Below are 16242 nucleotides of genomic sequence, written 5' to 3'. Positions count from 1 at the left end.
GTCTTAAATGGGATGTGAACTCAGCCCAAGTTGAAGGAGTGAGACATCCTTCCATTGTCAAGACATCACATTCCGGCCGGGCGCGGTGGCTCAAGCCTGTAATCCCAGCACTTTGGGAGGCTGAGACGGGCGGATCATGAGGTCAGGAGATCGAGACCATCCTGGCTGACACGGTGAAACCCCGTCTCTACTAAAAAATACAAAAAACTAGCCGGGCGAGGTGGCGGGTGCCTGTAGTCCCAGATACTCGGGAGGCTGAGGCAGGAGAATGGTGTGAACCCGGGATGTGGAGCTTGCAGTGAGCCGAGATCTGGCCACTGCACTCCAGCCTGGGCGGCAGAGCGAGACTCCGTCTCAAAAAAAAAAAAAAAAAAAAAAAAAAAAAAAAAAAAAAAAAAAAGACATCACATTCCATGTTGAATTGGTGGGAGAGTACATGGTGAGGAGGTAGGTTTCTCCCTAAGGGTGGCTAAAGACAGACAAATCCTGGGGACATAGAACCAGCTCCTATGTATGCAATGTCCAGGGTCTGCTGTCTGTTCAAGGCTCAGGGAACAGGAGGCCCCTCTATTTACATAGATACATATAAATTTGGATTTTTTTTTTCTTTATTCCTTTTTTTTTTTGAGATGGAGTTTTACTTTTGTTGCCTAGGCAATGGCATGATGTCGGCTCACTGCAACCTCCACCTCCCGGGTTCAAGTGATTCTCCTGCCTCAGCCTCCCAAGTAGCTAGGATTACAGGCATGCGCCACCATGCCCAGCTAATTTTGTATTTTTAGTAGAGACAGAGTTTCTCCATGTTGGTTAGACTGGTCTCAAATTCCCAACCTCAGGTGATCCGCCCATCTCAGCCTCCCAAAGTGCTGGGATTATAGGCGTGAGCCGCTGCGCCTGGCCATACATTTGGATTTTAGAGACAATCTAAGTCTGGGCTTGACAGAGATAATAAGCTGCTTAGATGAGAGGGAAGGTCAGGGTGGAGAGCAGATCAAACCAGGAATGGCTCAGAACCAGACATCAAACAATGCCTAGTCCTGGCAACTGGCAAGAACACGGGTGGTAAACAGCATTCAGGGAACCGGCCCCTACCAGAGTGGCTGGTAGAAGACTCCAGTTTCCAAAACCTTGAGGGAGGGGGCAAGGAAAGGCTGAGCCTGTAGGAACTGAAGGATGGTGCAGAGAGAAAAGATAGGGACTCAGTTATTGGGACTGTGGGTTTCCAGGCGGGGTTTGGACACAAGGTTTTCAGAGCCAGGTCAGGAGTAGCAGGCAGCGAAATCGAATCCTTAATCTCTGAAGCACTTACCGGTTTGGGATTCCTTAACTTACTGGTTTGGGAACTCCTTAACTATTTGCTGACAAGTGCCAGGCTTGTCTGAGAATCTGGGATGAAGTGGGGCTTCCATAGCTCCTCCTGCAAGGGTTGGAAAGTCACTAAGCAGGGAGCCCAGAGATGATTTCAAAAGCATTGCTTGCTACATCGCGGCATTATGAAAACCATCTGGGTTGTTCTTGGGACACTTAACATAATATGCCTGAGAACAGGTGATAATTTAAATGAGTGGTTTTCAAATTGCTGAGTTGAGAAATCCCTTTTTCCAGTCTTACACAGGCCCTGATATGAAATACAAAGAAGCAGAAAGCTTGATTTGGGGTGTGGGTGGAAGGGTCTAGAGCCAATTCATGAATTTTCAGGCAGCTTCTGAGGAACTCGGTGGAAGCCCAAAGCTTTGCAGAGCTACTGGAAAACCACTGAATAAAGCCGTTGTCAGTTCTTTGACTCACTATGCAGGTTGGTACATCTGGGGGAGAAATGAGTCAAACGTAAGGAAGAAAATACTGTGGAAGGCAAAGAAAGCTGAGAAACGTGGTAGATAAACAGGCGTGCTATGGTTAGCAGAGCTGCTTTGAAGTTGGTCAAACAGAACACTCAGTTATTGAAAAAGAAACTAATGGTGTGGAAACTGTAAAGCGTCCTTCCATCCTGTGCAACCTAGATTAGCCCATTCCTGACACAGGTATTGGTTCTGAATCTCAGGACTAAAGAAAAACACAGATGATTCAAAACAAAGCCCCCAAAATGGTTACAAAGAAGAAGAAAAAAATACTTCCCCAAAGTATGTTCTGCAGGATGGTTAGTCTCATGAGATGGTCTACCAAAAAAAAAAAAAAAAAAAAAATTGAATTTTGTGGTTAACTTTGGGAAATTTTGCATTCTGTTTCTCCCTCTACTATATTCATGACCTACAATATTTAAGGGTCTGTTTGTATTTCTTTTAACCCATGCTATCCTGGGCTTAACTGTGCAGAGAGCTTTTTTTTTTTTTTTTTTTTAAATCCCACAATGCTATTTAAAGTAACTGGGACTTTTTATTTAACTTCAAGAAAAGACAATGACCATCTTATGTGTCTTATGAAGACAATGACACATCTTATGTGTTTGCTCAAGTAGTTGTGATAGGGCAGGACCTTGGACCAAATCCAGATAGATCTTAGGACAGGTCAGTTTCAGCAATCGACCACTGCACAAAGCTGGAATTCGGTTCTTTTGGACACAATGCGATCTCAAAGGTAGTTCCAAACCTAGGACATTGCTTCACAGGAGAAAATCGGGGTAAGTGCAGCCCAGGTATTGGGTTGGTGCAAAAGTAATTGCCAATTTTGCCATTGAAAGTAATAACAAAACCGCAATTACTTTTGCATCAACCTAATAAAACAGTTCGCAAAGCAAACAAGATAGGTCGTGGGAGGGCTTTCCAACAGGATCTCTGCCTATTAGGCACTTGGCGTTACAAATGTGTTATCTAGTATCAGAGGAAGCCATTGGCAGCCTGAGTTTTTTTTGTTTTTGTTTTTGTTTTTTTTTTGAGACGGAGTCTCGCTCTGTCGTGTCGCCCAGGCTGGAGTGTAGTGGCGCGATCTTGGCTCACTGCAACCTCCACCTCCCAGGTTCAAGCAAGTCTCCTGCTTCAGCCTCCCAAGTAGCTGGGACTACAGGCGCATGCCACCACGCTCTGCTAATTTTTGTATTTTTAGGAGTGATGGGGCTTCACCATGTTGGCCAGGCTGGTCTTGAACTCCTGACCTCAGGTGATCACCCCGCCTTGGCCTCCCAAAGTACTGGGATTACAGGCGTGAACCATGGTGCCCAGCGCGGGAGCCTGGGGTTTAATGACAAGAATTTTAGGGAAGGGGCTGGGACTTAAGACTACAAAGCTGAATTATGGGACAGAGAACCCAGGGACAACCTGATTGTGATAATACTGCCAGATCCTCAGACCTAGATGTTTCATATTCTAGTTATCAATTATCTGCTTAAAAAAAAAAGTGTGCTCTTCTACCCTGGTATAGAGAATCTATTTCAGCTTTTAAATATTCATCTGATGGTCTTATACAAATCTCAAGCCCCAGGCACCTTTCTTGGAAATACGAATTCAGTAAGCCTGTAATGGGATCCAGAGTAAAAATATTTTAAACAAGCATTCTGGCTGGGCACAGTGGCTCATGCCTGTAATCCCAGCACTTTGGGAGGCCAAGGCCAGAGGGTCACTTGAGCCCAGGAGTTCAAAACCAGCTTGTCAATATAGCAAGCCTCCATCTCTACAAGAGAAAAATACGAAAATCAGGAGGGCGTGGTGTTGGGTGCTTTTGGTCCCAGCTACTTGGTAGGCTTAGGTGGGAGGATCGATTGAGCCCAGGAATTCAAGGCTGCAGTAAGCTACGATTGCATCACTACACTCCAGGGTGGGACAGAATGAGACGCTGTCTCAAACAAACAAAGAAACAACAAAAATTCCCGGGTGATTCTTAGCAGGCAAGTTTGGAAACTAAGACATTTGTTTCTTAAACCTCAAGGCACCCCAAAACTGTTTTAAAATGCAAATTCTGTAGCCCTAGAGTCCGTGAGTCCTAATTTTTAACCAGAGTGTCTCAGTTTGATTCAAATGCTTTGGGTCCAGCAAACTTGCAATTCAATATGCAAGTCCAGGAATTTCAGGTGTTCCCGGCAGGTGGCGCTCTCATTCATTTAGCTATGAACTTGCACCTAAGAAGCCATTTTTTAAAAACTCATGAACAGGATTTAAAGTGAAAAAAAGAAAAAAAAAAAAAGAAAAAAAACCTTTTAAATCTCCCAAGAGGATAGATCTGGGACCACATAACTATTCCTAATGATAAATTCTTTTAAAAATCTGAAAATGTCTCTTGTCTGCCCTTAAGTAAGGGTGCTTAACATTAGGAATGACTGTACACAGCCCCAGCACAGGGATGGACGGCTGAATTGCAGATGGGACCGGAGGAAGTGGTCTTCAGAGTTCAGACAGTAGCCTTTAAAAAAAATTATTTCCAGCTGGGCGCGCTGGCTCACGCCTGTAATCTCAGCACTTTGGGAGGCCGAGGTGGGTGGATTACCTGAGGTCAGGAGTTCGAGACCAGCCTGGCCAACATGGTGAAACCATGTCTCTACTAAAAACACAAAAATTTGCTGGGCATGGTGGTGTGCACCTGTAATTTCAGCTATTCGGGAGGCTAAGGCAGCAGAATCACTTGAACCTGGGAGGTGGAGGTTGCAGTGAGCTGAGATCACACCACTGCACTCCAAGCTGGGCAACAGAATGAGACTCTGTCTCAAAAAACAAAACAAAACAAAACATATTTTTAGTAGAGACGGGGTTTCACCATTTTAGCTAGGATGGTTTCAATCTCCTGACCTTGTACTCTGCCCGCCTGGGCCTCCAAAAGTGCTGGGATTCAGGCATGAGCCACTGTGCCTGGCCATTATTAACATCTTTAAGAAGGATTAGTATTCATTCTTCTTGTTTTAAATTTATTATTTTTTTTTAATTATACATTTAAGTTCTGAGATACACGTGCAGAACGTGCAGTTTTGTTACATAGGTTTACAGGTGCCATGGAGGTTTGCTGTGCCCATCAACCCATCATCTACATTAGTCACTTCTAATGCTATCCCTCCCCTAATCCCCCACCCCCGACAGACCCTGGTGTGATGTTCCCCTCCCTGTGTCTATGTGTTCTCATTGTTCAACTCCCACTTATGAGTGAGAACATGCATGTTTGGTTTTCTGTTCCTGTGTTAGTTTGCTGAGAATGATGGTTTCCAGCTTCAACCATGTTCCTACAAAAGACATGAACTCATCATTTTTTATGGCTGCATGGTATTCCATGGTGTATATATAAGAAAATGTGGCACATATATACCATTCTTCTTTGAACGTTTAGTATAATTCACTGTGAAGTCATCTGGTTGTAGACTTTTCTTTGTTGGAAGATTTTTTATTACTGATTCAATCTCCTTATTTGTTATTTGTTTGTTCAGCCTGTGTATTTCTTCTTGGTTCAGTTTTTGTAGGTTGCATGTTACTAATAATTTATTGATTTATCCTAGGTTATTCAATTTGTTGGCATATAATTGTTCATAACAGTCTTTTACAATCCTTTTTATTTTTGAGGCACTCTTTGTAACATCTCTTTGATTTCTGGGTTTATCTGAGTCTCTCTCTCTCCCTCTCTCTCCTCTCTTTCTCTTTCTTTGTTAGTCTAAGTAAGGGTTTGTCAATTTTAACTTTTCAAAAACCTGACTCTTAGTGTGTTGATTTTTTCCTATTGTTTTTCTACTCTATTTATTTCTGCTGTAATCTTTACTGTTTCCTTCTGCTAACTTTAGGCTTAGCGTTGCTCTTTTTTTAGTTCCTCAAAGTTTAAAGTTAGGTTAGTTATTCAAGATTTTCTTCATTAACATAGACATTACTCACTATTAACTTCCCTTAAGTTCTGCTATTGCTGCATCTCATAAGTTTTGGTATGTTGTGTTTTCATTTTCATTTGTCTTGAGATATTTTAAAAATTACCTTTGATTTCCTCTTTGACCTGATGGTTGTTCATGAGTGTATTGTTTAGTTTCCACATATTTGTGAATGTTCCCACTTTCTTTCTGTTACTGATTTCTAGTTTCATTCCATTGTGGTCCAAAAAAAATGCCTGGAATGATTTCAATCTTCTTAAATTTGCTAAGTCTTGTTTTGTAACTCATATGTAATCTATCATGGAGAATGAGCTGTGTATGCCTGAGAAGAATGTATATTCTGCTGTTGGATAGTTCTGTATATATTTCTGTTAGGTCCATTTGGTCTATTGTGTTGTTCAAGTTAGTTTTCTTTTCAAGTTTCTTTATTGATTTTCAGTCTGGATGTTCTATTATTGAACGAAGGATATTAAAGTTTTACTATTATTGTATTGCTGTTAATTTCTCCTTTTGGGTCTGTCAATATGTGCATATATATTTAGGTACTCTGATGTAGAGTATGTACAGTATTTATAATCATTACATCTTGCTGTTAACTGTGCTTTTGTCATCATATAATGACCTCATTTATCTCTAAAAACAGTTTTATCTATCTATCTATCTATCTACCTATCTATCTATCATCTATCTATATCAGTCTATTTTGTCTGATATAAATATAGCCAACCCTCTTCTCTTTTGGTTGCCATTTGCATGGAATATATTTTTCCATCCCTTCACTTTCAGCCCATGTGTGTCCTTAAATCTAAAGTGAGTCTCGTATAGTCCTTTTACATTTAAAGTAAATTAGTAGGTGAGGACCTACTATTGCCATCTTGTTATTTCTGTTTGCTTGTTTTCCAGTTATTTTGTTCTTTTCTTCCTTTCTTTCTACCTTCTTTTGTTATATGGTGATTTTTTTTGTTTTGTTTTGGTAGTGATTTACTTGGATTCTTTTCTTTTTATCTTTTCTGCATCTATTTTTTTTTTTTTTTTTTTGTGGTTACCTCAAAGCTGGAATCAACTATCTTGTAGCTATATCTGCATATTTTATGTTTGTAACAATTTAATTACATACAAAAACTATACACTTTTGCCCCTGCCACATACATACATATTTTTGTTCTTATAGCCGGAGTTTATTTCTTTTTATATTATGTATCCATTAACAGGTATTTGTGGTTATAGTTATTACTTTTTTTTTTTTTTTGAGACAGAATTTTGTTCTGTCACCCAGGCTGGAGTGCAGTGACACGATCTTGGCTCACTGCAACCTTTGCCTCCCAGGTTCAAGTGATTCTGTGCCCCAGCCACTTGAGTAGCTGGGATTACAGACATGTGCCACCATATCCGGCTAATTTTTGTAGTTTTAGTAGAGATGGTGTTTCACCATGTTGGCCAGGCTTGTCTTGAACTCCTGGCCTCAAGTGATCTACCCACCTCAGATCTTCCACTTTGGGAGGCTGAGGAGGGCAGATCATCCGAGGTCAGAAGTTCAAGATAAGCCTGGCCAACGTGGCAAACCCTTGTCTCTACTAAAAATACAAAAATTAGCTGGGCATGGTGGTGCATGTCTGTAGTCCCAGCTACTCGGGAGGCTGAGGCAGGAGAATCACATGCTGAGGATTTCTCAGCAGAAACCTTGCAGGCCAGGAAAGAGTGAGATAATATATTTAAAGTACTTTAAATATATTAAATCAGCCTCCTAAAATGCTGGGATTTTAGGCATGAGCCACCATATCTGACCCTGGTTTTATTTATTCTAAATATTTTTGTCTTTTAACTTTGATATTAGGCTTAAAAGTAATTTATGCAACGCCATTACATTGATACATTATTCTGTATTTGTCTATATATTTACCTGAAGTCAATGCCTGGCTTCAAAGCTTCAAAGAACAGGCTGACTCTCTTGTTAGGGGGCTAATACAGCTCATGACTTTAAGGTGAAGCTCATTTACCATTCTGAAAATCCCAGGGCCCTTAAGAGTTATGCTAAATCCACTCTGCCTGTGCTCTATAAATGGAAGAATAAATCCTGGATGACAGTACATCTGTTTACAGCATGGTTTACTGAATATATAGACAGTGAGATATGTAGTTTCATATGCTTTAATGTGGCTGTTTAGCATGTTTTCATTTCAATTTTAAATAACTCCCTTAAGCATTTCTTGCAAGACAGATCTAGTGGTGACAAACTCTCTCAATTGTTGTTTGTCTGAAAAAATTTTTATCTCTCTTTCGTTTTTAAGGATAGTTTTGCTAGGTGTAATATTCTTGGTTGACAATTTTTCTCTTGCAGTACTTTAAATATATTATCTCACTCTTTCCTGGCCTGCAAGGTTTCTGCTGAGAAATCCTCAGCATGTGATTCTCCTGCCTCAGCCTCCCGAGTAGCTGGGACTACAGACATGCACCACCACGCCCAGCTAATTTTTGTATTTTTAGTAGAGACAAGGGTTTGCCACGTTGGCCAGGCTTATCTTGAACTTCTGACCTCGGATGATCTGCCCTCCTCAGCCTCCCAAAGTGGAAGGTTACAGGCATGAGCCACAGCAATGTTGTGTATGTTCTGATTGCTCTACCAATCAGCCACTCGCTCATCTCTCTTTCTTCCCTTGGGCTTTCCTATTCCCTGAGACATAGCAATATAGAAATTAGGTCAGTTAATAACCTTACGATGGACTCTCTGTGTTCAAGTGAAAGAAAAATTGCATGTCTCTCACTTTAAATCAAAACCTAGAAGTGATTAAGCCTAGTGAGGAAAGCATGTTAAAAGTCAAGACAGGCCAAAAGCTAGACCTGTGGTGCCAAACAGCAAGCTGTGAATGGAAAGGAAAAGGTTTTTTTTTTTTTTTTTTTTTAATTTTAGATGGAGTCTCGCTCTGTCACCCAGGCTGGAGTGCAGTGGCACAGTCTTGGCTCACTGAAACCTCTGCCTCCTATGTTCAGGCAATTATCCTGCAATTCTTCAGGCAATTCATCCTCCTGAGTAGCTGAAATTACAACATGTACCACCATGCCCAGCTAATTTTGTATTTTTAGTGGAAATGGTGTTCACCATGTTGGTCAGGCTGGTCTCAAACTCCTGACCTCAGGTGATCTGCCTGCCTTGACCTCCCAAACTGCTGGGATTACAGGTGTGAGCCACCATGCCTTGTCCAGAAAAGTTCTTGAGGAAAATTAAAAGTACTACTCCAGTGAACACACAAAATATATTTTTAAAAAAGTGAAACAGCCTTTCTGCTGATATGGAGAAAGTTTTAGTGGTCTGGATGGAAGATCAAACCAGGCACAATATTCCCTTATGCCAAAGCATAATCTAGAGCAGTGACTTAACTCTTCTCAATCCTGTGAAGGCGGAGAGAGGTAAGGAAGCTGCAGAAGAAAAGTCTGAAGCTAGCAGAGGATGGCTCATGAGGTTTAAGGAAATAGGCCATCTGTATAACATAAATGTATAAGGTGAAGCAGCAAATGATGATGTCGAAGCTGTAGCAAGTTATCCAGAAGATCTAATTAAGATCACTGATGAAGGTAGCTACAGTAAACAATATATTTTCAGTGTAAATGGAACAGTCTTCTATCAGATGATGTAATCTGGGACTTTCATAGCTAGAGAGGAGACATCAATGCCTGGCTTCAAAGCTTCAAAGAACAGGCTGACTCTCTCATTAGGGGCTAATGCAGCTTATGACTTTAAGGTGAAGCCAGTGCTCATTTACCATTCTGAAAATCCCAAGACCCTTAAGAGTTACGCTAACTCTGCTCTGCCTGTGCTCTAAAAATGGAAAAACAAAACCTGAATGATAGTACATCTGTTTACCGCATGATTTACTGAATATTTTAATCCTACTGTTGAGACCTACTTCTCACAATAAAATATTTCTTTCAAAATATTACTGCTCATTGACAATGTGCTTAGTCACCCAAGATCTCTGATGGAGATAGATAAGAAGATTAAAGCTTTTTTTTTTTTTTTTAAGATCAAGTTTTGCTCTTGTTGCCCAGGCCAGAGTGCAATGGTGTGATGTCAGCTGACTGCAACCTCTGCCTCCTGGGTTCAAGCGATTCTCCTGCTTCAGCATCCGGAGTAGCTGGGATTACAGTCATGTACCACCATGCCTCACTAATTTTGTATTTTTACTAGAGATGGGGTTTCTCCATGTTGATCAGGCTGGTCTCGAACTCCTGACAGTGATCCACCCACCTTGACCTCCCAAACTGCTGGGATTACAGGCATAAGCCACCATGCCCAGCCTTAAAGTTGATTTTTGCCTGCTAACACAACATCTATTTTGCAGCCTGTGGATCAAAGAGATGATCATTAGCCTTTTTTTTTAGCAATGAGGTATTTTTAAATTAAGGTATGTACACTGTTTTTTGGAAATAATGCTATTGCACACTTTATAGGCTACATTATAATGTCAACATATTTTATATGGACTGGGAAGCCAACAAATTTGTGTGGCTCATTTTATTGCATATTCACTTTATTGCAGTGGTCTGAAACCCAAATCACAATATCTTTAAGATATGACTCTATTGGTGTCTGTGCATTTGAAGAAGCAGTAACATCTTTCAAATTTTACAGACTGTCTTTGGTAGGGAAAGACCTTTATCTGTGGCTGGCATGAGGCAGTCACTTGATAGGCTCTGGGTGACTCTGGCAGCTGGGGTAACTCTTGGCAAAGATTGCAGGGCCTTAGCACAATGACTGCTGGGGTCCTTGATGATGAAGCCTGCTGAGTCCTTTTGCTGTGTTTTTTTTTTCCCAACTAGGGGACTCACAGCAGAAGAAATTCTTCACTGTGCTCTGCTGGTCTGGGGAATGAGGTGAATGCAGGCAAAATGCTTCCTACCCTATTCTATGTGGGTGTTCTCAGTTCTTTTAGATTGCTGCATCTTCTTAATTGTACTCCAGAGCTTTCCCAGGGCTATATTTGTCTAGGGATCTTATTAAATTTTTTTTTTTTTTTTTTTTTTTTTGTGGCAGGACAAAGGCTACAACCTCCTAGAATACCACATTGCTAATGTCACTTAATATATGCACCTTTGATTAAGTTTAATCTTTAGCAGGTACGACTGAAACCCAAAGCCATGAAAAGCAACTGAGCTGGGAGATATCTATTACAGCCATTGTCTCTAAATCTGACTATGAGAAAAGCATTTCAAATATCACATAACTTCACTTATTGGAATTTGTGGTAAAGAAATAAGAATGAGCGCAAATATTTAGCAACACAAAATCAATTGCAGTATTGTTAGTAATTATAAAAAGATATAAACATCTGTCTAACAATAGCAGATTGTTAAAAATAAGTAATTAAATATCCATATAGGGGAATAATATGGAGCCATTTAAAGTGATGGAGAAATGTATCTTTTGTCTTAAAATAGGTTTATGATAATTAAATGAAAAAAACAAATCACAGAAATGTTTTTTGTTTGTTTGTTTTTGAGACAGAGTCTCTCTCTGTCGCCCAGGCTCACTGCAACCTCCACCTGCCAAATTCAAGCTATTCTCTTGGCTCAGCCTCCCGAGTAGCTGAGATTACAGGCATGTACCATCACATCCAGCTAATTTTTGTATTTTTAGTAGAGATGGGGTTTCACCCGACTGGTCTCGAACTCCTGACCTCAAGTGATCTGCCTGCCTCGGCCTCTCAAAGTGCTGGGATTACAGGCGTGAGTCACTGCTCTCAGCCAACCTGTGTGTTTTGATCTAACTTTTGTTTTAAAAAAGTAGAAAACAATTTAATATATGAAAGTGCTAATGGTGACAAGACAGATGGGATTACAGTTTAAAAGTAGCATTCTTTTCTTGTTTGTCTACATTTTCTGATCTTTCTGAAATGAGCATGTATTGCTTTGTTATAAAAAAATAATAAATTTTGAAAATAAAAGTATAGAACTTGGACCTGTTATGTATTATGTAAATAAATGAATGAACCACATAGCAATTTCTGCTATCATGACATGGGATAAAAATGTTTTAATAGCATATTTCCCATTACATTGTGATTTATCTTTTAACCTATCTGCCTCCCTTTAGCTGAATATCTTCTAGGTCAGAGATTATTATTATTCATCTTTGCTTCCCTAGCATGTAGGTCACAAATTCAGTTGGTGATGAGTAAATGTTGAGTAATTGAGCAAGCAGCACATAAAAGTGTGTCAGAAGACTTAGATTTTAGTCAGGGTATGTGTTGACAATCACATCGTCCATCTGATGTGCTGACAATCACAGCATCCATCTTGCTCTAACGCAGGAAAGTAGTCAAGGTATTTCCTTATATCAAAACAAACTTTGATTTGAAAAAAGCATTGGTTCTCAAACCTAACTGATGATCAAAAACTACTCCAAAATAACCAAATCAGAATCTGATACAAAGAATCTCCAGCCATAAAATACATCATGGTAAAAATCAGTCCACCAAAGGAAGTCCTTGAGACACAGCTAAGATAAGGTCAGGGGCCAAAGGCTGAGGGTAAAGAATTCATAGAAATCACAGATTTGTGTGTTGTGGGTGCTATATCAAAGACACCATGAAGTTTGGGGATCTTAGAAAGGATGTAGGAAAACTGTAAATGAAACGAAAAAAATAGTGTTTTCAAGAGGGGTAAGGAAATGAATGGATACTTGGATGCATTTTTTTTTTTTTTTTTTTTTCTGGAGGTCAATTGAAGCACACTCATCAAAGCCTTAAAAACATGCATGATTTGGCCAGGTGCGGTGGCTCAGGCCTGTAATCCCAGCACTTTGGGAGGCCGAGGAGGGTGGATCACCGGGTCAGGAGATCTACACCATCCTGGCTAACACGGTGAAATCCCATCTCTACTAAAAAATACAAAAAAAATTAGCTGGGCATGGTGGCGGGTGCCTGTAGTCCCAGCTACTCGGGAGGTTGAGGCAGGAGAATGGCGTGAACCAGGGAGGCAGAGCTTGCAGTGAGCCGAGATCGTGCCATTGCACTCCAGCCTGGGCGACAGAGCGAGACTCCGTCTCAAAAAAAAAAAAAAAAAAAAAAAAAAAAAAGGCATGATTTTTGTCCTAGCAATTTTATTTCTGAGAATTTATGCTATGGAAATATTATGAACATACACTAGAAATTAGCTCTAAAGATGTTCATCACAGTGCTATCTGTAATAACAAAAACAAGCAAACAAAAAGCAACCAAATGAAAACAGAAATAATACCAACGTTCAACAGCAGAAAATTGGCAAGGTAAAGTATGAAATAGTCATTTAATAGAATACTTTGTGATAACCAAAAAGATGTTGTAGAAGTATATTTCTAGATGTGGAAAGATGTCCATAATATATTGCTAAATTTTAAAAAGATATGTTACAGAACACTATTGCTAAAATAAAAATATATAGTTGGGTGAAATATGATAGGTTAGTAGTGGTTTTCCCTCGAGGAAAGAGATTGTGGATTTTTTGCTGTTGTTAAAAATGTTTCTTTTGCTTCCCTGTCTTTTCTGAGTTCTTTGTAGTGAAACTATGTTGTTCTTATATAAGAAAAAGAAGAAAAGGAAGATTTTACCAAAAACATATAAATATGAACGCATAATACTAATGGGATCACAGGAGAAAGGCCTTATTTTTTGCAGCCAGCTCTTATATAGCACCTACTATACACCATGCATATTTATTTATTTACGTTTATTAACTTGTTTTTCTCATCACAACCCTATGATCTTTTCCACTGATGAGGAAACCAAAGCACAGTGGTGGTCAGTAACTTGATAAGGTCATAGAGCTAGTAGAGCCAGGATTTGGAGCCCAAGAGTCTAGCTAATTCTAGACTCTGCTCTTAACAAGCACTGTACTATGAGGAAAGAAATCTAGGTATGTGCCTTCTGTCATCACATCTCCATGATGCCATTTTTCATGCCTGCTTGATTCCAGGCTGAAAAATGAGTAGTGGGCCAGTTTTGATGGCACATATTAGATAACAATCTGCTATGCCCTTCAGGAGCTGGCTTTGAGGCTGATCCTAGATATAATGCAGTGGGTGAAATGTATTTTAGTGTTTCTTGCCCTGCCTACTTGCTAAATATAATGCCTTCAACTGCTTATTGAAACTAATAAGGTTCACTGATGGTGTCTGGAATTTTCCTGGCATATTTTTACTATGTTGAAGCCTAGTTATCTTATCCTCTTAACACTTGGCTTGGTACTAGGCAAATACTAGCAAATCTTCAGAAATAAATTAATGCTAAAATGATAATGGGCACCAGTGTGTTGTTACATCATTCTTCCAAGAAACATGTACATGTAAATGGATGCCTTCTAAATGTTATTTTTAATGCCAAATAATTCATTTTCATGGTAGATATTTTGGACGTTGCAGGGGAAATATTTGAGGCATTAAAGCTTAGCTGGCTTCGCTAATAGCTGTTTCCAGTTTTCTTATCTCTTGCCAACTTCCCTATAAAGGCTGAAAAAACTAAATATTCACTTTCCCAGCCTCCTTGCAGCTAGGGTAAAATGTTGATAAAAGCAAAATGTTGACACACGTACCTTGCAACGCCTCCTCCTACGTGCCTCTGGTGCCTTAACCTTTATACTTGGAGGTGTCTTGGTCATTTGTGATTGGGAGGAAGAGACCAGAAGACCTCAAAGATGCCAGACCAGAAATTATGGGGTCACTGAATCAATGCCAGCAGTTGCCTACATCACTTTTTCAACAGGTAGAAAAATAATCCCTATGTGTTAAACCAGAGTTAGCCAAAGTGTCTTTCACTTTCAGCCAAAGCATTCCTAATTGATGTGCACATTTTCAAAAACAAACCATAGTTCATTTTCCTGGCTCTAGTTTTACCCAGAACATTGAAGTACAGTTCCAACACTAAAGGAAGGCAAACAAAATCAAAGACCCACCCAACTGTGGGTACCTTCGTAGCATTTCTGATCATGTTATATGTCTTCACTTAATTTCTGGTGACTTTAAAAAGAATGATAATAGGACTAAAAAATGGAGACTGTCGTCTAAGATTCATTGTGGGTTAAGAAATGCAATATATAGCATTAAAAATGTTATATTATTTTACTGACTTGACAAAAACATTTGATGACATCCATTTATTCAGACTTTTGGTTACTATTTTTCAGTTGATAAATCCATCAGATTCTTACCAGTACATAATGCAGGAACTAATTGGTCGTGTTTATTTTCTTTCCTTTCTATTTGCCTTCTTTTTTAGTTTTCCTCTTTTAGTTCCTTCCTTTCTTCCTTCTTTCCCTCCCTTCTCCCTCCTTCCTTGCTTTTTTCCTTCCTTCCTTCCTTCCTTCTTTCCTTCCTTCCTTCCCTTCTCTCCTTTCTTTTCCTTCTTTCCTTTCTTCCTTCCCTTCTCTCCTTTCTTTTCCTTCTTTCCTTTCTTCCTTCTCTTCCCCCTTTTCTTTTGTATACTATAATCTCTTACAGTAAAAAATGTGTAGTGTAATAATAATGCAGCAAGCATCTCAGTCAAGATCCACGTGCTGGGTATCTTTTATTTGTCCCCTAGATCCATCCACCACCTGCTATTGATCTGGGAGACTGACTTGTGTGGATCTGTGAGCAGTTTTCCCCTCTGACTCCCTCTTGGGCCTGGCTGATGAGGAGACGCAGCAGGAGATTGTAGGGAGGAAAAGAGAGCGGTGTTAAGGCTTATATTCCCTTGGCTCCTAATGTGATATTGCCTCTGGCTGACTGGGTTTCTCCACTAAAGGTCACTGCTCCTCTTAACATGGCAGAATCTACTTCATTTTCTGTCCTTCTAGGAATCACACCTTTTCCTTGTCTCTTCAGGTCTAGGGATGGTTACATTAATGGTTGGCTACCATTAGCCTTAGGTTGCAAAACCATCTCTTATGTTTCCCCTATACCTGTACCTTTGTGATTAGCTGTCTCATAAATGAATCCTCCTTAAATGACTCTATTTTCTTTTGTTTCTTTTTTCTCTCTGAAACCATTTTAAAAACCATTACTCTATTTTGAGTGAGCCCTCTGTTTCCCTTTGGAACTTTGATTGATACACACTAGATGCTGCATTGTCCAAAACAGCAGCCATTGGGCTATTTATACTTAAATTTCAAAGAACTAAAATGAAATAATATTAATTTTTTTTTCTTGAGACGGAGTCTCACTCTGTCGCCCAGGCTGGAGTGCAATGGCGCGATCTCAGCTCACTGCAGCCTCTGCCTGCTGGGTTCAAGTGATTCTCCTGTCTCAGCCTCCCAAGTAGCTGGCATTACAGGTGCCTGCCACCATACCCAGCTAATTTTTGTATTTTTAGTAGAGATGGGGTTTCACCATGTTGGCCGGGCTGATCTTGAACTCTTGACCTCAGGTGATCCGCCCACCTCAGCCTCCCAAAGTGCTGGGATTACAGGCCTGAGCCACCAATAATATTACAGGCCTGGCCGAAATAATATTAAAATTTATCTCCTCAGTC

Source organism: Macaca fascicularis, chromosome 14 (assembly GCF_037993035.2).
Source record: "Macaca fascicularis isolate 582-1 chromosome 14, T2T-MFA8v1.1".
In the NCBI taxonomy this organism is placed as follows: domain Eukaryota; kingdom Metazoa; phylum Chordata; class Mammalia; order Primates; family Cercopithecidae; genus Macaca; species Macaca fascicularis.
The sequence above is the reverse complement of the archived record's forward strand: the minus strand, read 5'-3'. Positions refer to the sequence as shown.